The sequence below is a fragment of the Epinephelus fuscoguttatus genome, linkage group LG1, assembly GCF_011397635.1.
Source record: "Epinephelus fuscoguttatus linkage group LG1, E.fuscoguttatus.final_Chr_v1".
In the NCBI taxonomy this organism is placed as follows: Eukaryota; Metazoa; Chordata; class Actinopteri; order Perciformes; family Serranidae; genus Epinephelus; species Epinephelus fuscoguttatus.
Genome location: NC_064752.1, coordinates 48,619,717 through 48,625,896, shown reverse-complemented (window position 1 = coordinate 48,625,896; position 6,180 = coordinate 48,619,717).

The following is a 6,180-nucleotide window of genomic DNA, read 5'->3' as shown; positions in this document are numbered from 1 at the left end:
TGGTTGTTGGACTCATCCCCAACCCTTCTTGCCCACCCTATTTGGAATTCCACCCCCCTAATTTTTGTTGTTGTCCCGCAGCGTTTCCCCCTGAGGCCACCAGGCACCATTAAACAATAACAGCGACTGGCCATGCATCATTTCTACGTGAAACTATGTCTTTGTCGTCGGTGTCTGATGCCGGAAGTCGCTGAACGAGCTCCAGTATTCAATGACTTCGGAGTGAGACCGGGTTGAGCAAGCAGAAACTGTACAGTTCCTGTGAAAACAGAAGTGTGTTAACAGAAGTGTATTTTGAAAAGACACAAAACAGGTAACAGGTGTAAATTGACATGGTGTCCCAGAACATCAGCAACAGACACAGGAGGATACCCAGCATGTCATATGTAAACGTAAAAGTCCGCCAACTGCCAGGTGTTGATGAGCAACACCTCTCAGATTTGACAAAGTTATTTAATGCATTGTTAAAGCAACACTAGGTAGTTTGGACTCATTACTACTCCCAGCTGGTTGAGAAGCGCAATTGCAGTGTCGTAAATACTGTTGCTGTATGAGCATCACTGGGGAAAATCAATACATGTGAATTTGTTGACGGAGCCGGCGAATCTCGAAGCCTCTTTTGGAAACGTCCGCTAACAAGGTAAAGTAGCATAAGTTACACTATATTTACAAAATATCATTACATTGTTTTGTTTACTGTGACTGAAAACTACAATGACACAAAGAATGGTGGTATTTTGCATTTTGCTCGCATGGTTCGCGTGGTTCAACATTGTTTGCAAAGGATGTGTATAATGGAATAAAAAAAACGCTCATGTACTCATACAGCCATAATGTCCATAACAACCGTTCAGATGTGAAGTGCTGGAGCATTTGTTTATTTTGGGAAATGTCGACCCCGACATGAAGTAGATGTGCTGGAGCATTATTTTATTGATTCGAATATGATCAATTTTATTGTTATTATTATTATCATATTGCTTGATTGATCCGGGGAAATGGCAAAACTGATTTAAAGTAAACACGCTGTAGTATTAGTTTATTGTTCTGGGGAAATGTAAACAGACATGAAGTTCAAAACTTTAATTATTTTGGCAGCTATCGAGGTTAGTTATTACTTTCCATGCAGCCACAACAAATGATGTTATTACAACTTTTTCCAATCTTACTTTGTGATGGATAACAAAACACAATGTATTAGTAAGATTGTATGACATTTGGACTTCTACCAAAGCACTGTATGTTTTTCATTTTAGGGATCCTGGTCCATCAGAAGGTCGCAGAGAGGGGAGGGGAGGTGCAGCAAGGAGGGGAAGGAGCAGAAGAGCCAGGAGGGAGGACATTGACCCTGACAGCAGGAGGTGGCTTCAGAATCTGCAAGAGCGTCATAACCAAGAAATGCAGGAAAAGCTCCAGGCTTTGGCAGGCCTACAGAAAGACCAGCTCCTACAAACAATTATGATCAGGATGCCTGGACTTATGTTTCATGTGTTGGCTCTGCTGGAAAACCCTGAAAACCCTGACAGGCTGGGAGCCCCTGATGGTGATGGTCTTCCCTGGCGCTCATGCTCAAATTGCAGAGACACGAACACTGACATAGAAAGGCTGTGCTGTCGCCAGACCCCGCAGAACTGCATAAGCAGGATGGCTCACATGCAGTATTATATATTAGATGAAGGAGTTTTGAGGTTGGCCCGTGCAGCCTGGAATGACATATTTGCTGTGGACGATGACCAGGAACCGGGAACAGAGCAGAGAAAGTATAGGCACACAGCTTACTGGCAGCTTGTGCTGTGGCAGCATGGGGTGGGGAACAGAGTGGTCATACCCAGCTGCTGCGTGTGGAGGATAAGGGACACTTTCCCTGACCCAAGAGGTCAGTATACTGGGTTCAGGGAGCGCCAGCTGCCATAGCTGAATAGTTGCAGTAAACATTGTATATAGTTATTTATTATTGTAAATAGTTTGTTTTATCATGTGACTTGATTTGCCTTTTACCCACTTTTGATTACTTGTTTATAAATGTTCATATTTGATTACCTGTTTATTTAAAAATGTTCAAAATAAATATAGTCATTTTCAAAAAGTGTACCAGCTTTTATTGACACACCTCACTAACTATTTACAGATCTACACACACTCACACACACACACACACACACACACTCAGATGTCACTTTGGGGAACACCCTCCCCACGCTGTACATGAGTCCTGACACTCACTCAGCTCTGCAGTGGGCGGGATGGAGGTGGGAAAGAGGAGTAGCTGCGCCAGGCGCACGGTGTGCCGAACTCGCAAAATCCGCCTGGCCACACCCAGTTGGTGAAGCGAAGGTGCGCTGCACCCCTGCCTCGCCTGGTCTGCGAAACTAGAGCCCCTTGTATTTTCCCCGTTCTGGATCTGTAGCAAAAAAATATAGCTTATACCATCACAAACACCAACACCAAACACAAGAATCAAAAAAATAAAGCCTTTTTCTTACTGAGTAAAGCTGTGATTTGTGGATGGGCATCGGTGACCACTTCCGTCACGCGCATTTCCTGAAGGAGTATATCCATCGTGATGATAAAGCACTCCTTTTCCATGATCACCGAATTCCTATTGGTCTCACGCTTGTCCACAGTTACAATATGGACTGTGTCCTGGGAGTCCTGTTCAATAGTTGTGTGCGTGCAATACTGTGCACAGTGGCCTGCACCCAACAAAAACCTAGCCATCAGTATCTCAATTCAATTTTCAATTCAATTTTATTTATAAAGCCCAATATCACAAATAACAATTTGCCTCACAGGGCTTTACAGCATACGACATCCCTCTGTCCTTTGGACCCTCACAGCGGATAAGGAAAAACTCCCCAAAAAAAACCCTTTTACGGGGAAAAAAAAAACGGTAGAAACCTCAGGAGGAGCAACTGAGGAGGGATCCCTCTTCCAGGACGGATCCCTCCTCAAGTGATCAAAATTAAAGAAAGTAAATATCATTATTGGCCTTAAAATAGTTATCAGTTAAATCTTAATTAATTCATGTCAGAAAGACAGATGGAACCAAACTGAATTAACAAACAAAAACAAAGAAACAGAAAATTACAACAACAAAAAAGTCTGAGGGCAAACAAATCAATTCCAAATCCACTGACTATTTTTAAAAAAATGCAAAGTACGTTATTTCCTCATTCCATGAAAAATAGATAGAGCAAAATAGACAAATACAAAATGGAAAAACCTTTCAGAAAGAATGGAGCAAATTAGTTTTTTCCTTCACCCTTTGGAGTGACAGCCCTCTGTCACCATGTGGTGGGAGAATAACAAGCCAAAAGTTCATTTGGTGTGCCTATATGTGTGTGTCTGCTCATGCACGAATGTGCAAAAGTGTGTGTTTAGGCCTTTGTCAAATGGGAAGAGCTCTTCACAAAGGCGGTGTACTGAGGGAGAGCCTTCCTCTCCCTTTCCAGCCCACTGTTTGTCCTCATAAAATCACTCAGTGGCAGAATACACCACTTCAATCACTGATTGTTTCATTATATTTACTTCCCTCAGTTCATCTGTTTGTGTTAGTTTCTCTGACACAGTCATTTTGATAAACATTGGTAGAATTATGTATCTCACTACTGTGTTTTAGGGCCGTGCAAAGGGGCACATGGAACAATATTTCAAAATAATTTAGAGTTTAACCTGTTTAATTATAGCAATCCATATTCAAACACAATGTAACATGGAACCTTACAGTAAACCGCATCATACTATTGTCATTGGCCCCACCCAATTAAATTGGAAGGGGATTGTGATAGATAAATATGAAGAAATTATGAATGATCTTATTATTTTCATTTCAGCCTTTATTAACACTCGATCTCTGAGGTTTCCCTCATTTGCAGCGAAGACAAGTTTACAAACAAAAACAGTAACAGAGAGGTTACATACAACAGGTATAACAATAAAATAATTTTAAAAAATAGAATCGATAAAATTAGTAAAATGATAGTCAGCTAAAACAGTTACAAATTGAAACACAGTGATCAGATTGGATCCGTTTAAATTATGTTTAAATTAAGTCTCAAGAATTGGGGGCATCGAAGGAGAAAGCTAATTTCCTGAGGTTTTAGAAGCAACAAAACACTGACCGAGTCATGTATGATCCAGAAGACCATTCTAATATTGATGAAATATAAGGAGGCTGCTTGCCCGTTAGGGCTTAAAAAATAAACAAATATCAATGTTTGTTATGCCTCTCAGCTAGAGAGGACCAGCCTACCTTATTGTACAGTATACAGTGGTGTGGGTCATAACTATCACAGGTGTACGGCATACATTTTAGGACATCCTCAGGTGTCAGGCTTCAGCGTAAGACCTTAGATCAAAAGGCATAAGGTCTCAGGAAAACCTCTGTCAGACATCAGACTAAACGGCCTCAGAAAAAAGTCGTCATATAATCAGTCTCAAAAGCGACTATTCATATATATGTGTATATACAGTACAGGCCAAAAGTTTGGACACACCTTCTCATTCAATGTGTTTTCTTTATTTTCATGACTATTTACATTGTAGATTCTCACTGAAGGCATCAAAACTATGAATGAACACATGTGGAGTTATGTACTTAACAAAAAAAGGTGAAATAACTGAAAACATGTTTTATATTCTAGTTTCTTCAAAATAGCCACCCTTTGCTCTGATTACTGCTTTGCACACTCTTGGCATTCTCTCCATGAGCTTCAAGAGGTAGTCACCTGAAATGGTTTTCCAACAGTCTTGAAGGAGTTCCCAGAGGTGTTTAGCACTTGTTGGCCCCTTTGCCTTCACTCTGCGGTCCAGCTCACCCCAAACCATCTCCATTGGGTTCAGGTCCGGTGACTGTGGAGGCCAGGTCATCTGCCGCAGCACTCCATCACTCTCCTTCTTGGTCAAATAGCCCTTACACAGCCTGGAGGTGTGTTTGGGGTCATTGTCCTGTTGAAAAATAAATGATCGTCCAACTAAACGCAAACCGGATGGGATGGCATGTCGCTGCAGGATGCTGTGGTAGCCATGCTGGTTCAGTGTGCCTTCAATTTTGAATAAATCCCCAACAGTGTCACCAGCAAAACACCCCCACACCATTACACCTCCTCCTCCATGCTTCACAGTGGGAACCAGGCATGTGGAATCCATCCGTTCACCTTTTCTGCGTCTCACAAAGACACGGCAGTTGGAACCAAAGATCTCAAATTTGGACTCATCAGACCAAAGCACAGATTTCCACTGGTCTAATGTCCATTCCTTGTGTTTCTTGGCCCAAACAAATCTCTTCTGCTTGTTGCCTCTCCTTAGCAGTGGTTTCCTAGCAGCTATTTGACCATGAAGGCCTGCTTCGCGCAGTCTCCTCTTAACAGTTGTTCTAGAGATGGGTCTGCTGCTAGAACTCTGTGTGGCATTCATCTGGTCTCCGATCTGAGCTGCTGTTAACTTGCGATTTCTGAGGCTGGTGACTCGGATGAACTTATCCTCAGAAGCAGAGGTGACTCTTGGTCTTCCTTTCCTGGGTCGGTCCTCATGTGTGCCAGTTTCGTTGTAGCGCTTGATGGTTTTTGCGACTCCACTTGGGGACACATTTAAAGTTTTTGCAATTTTCCGGACTGACTGACCTTCATTTCTTAAAGTAATGATGGCCACTCGTTTTTCTTTAGTTAGCTGATTGGTTCTTGCCATAATATGAATTTTAACAGTTGTCCAATAGGGCTGTCGGCTGTGTATTAACCTGACTTCTGCACAACACAACTGATGGTCCCAACCCCATTGATAAAGCAAGAAATTCCACTAATTAACCCTGATAAGGCACACCTGTGAAGTGGAAACCATTTCAGGTGACTACCTCTTGAAGCTCATGGAGAGAATGCCAAGAGTGTGCAAAGCAGTAATCAGAGCAAAGGGTGGCTATTTTGAAGAAACTAGAATATAAAACATGTTTTCAGTTATTTCACCTTTTTTTGTTAAGTACATAACTCCACATGTGTTCATTCATAGTTTTGATGCCTTCAGTGAGAATCTACAATGTAAATAGTCATGAAAATAAAGAAAACGCATTGAATGAGAAGGTGTGTCCGAACTTTTGGCCTGTACTGTATATATAATATATTTATATATAAAATCATTAAAAATTCAACATCACCCTCTAACCCTAACCCAACTTTTGGGATATCGGGT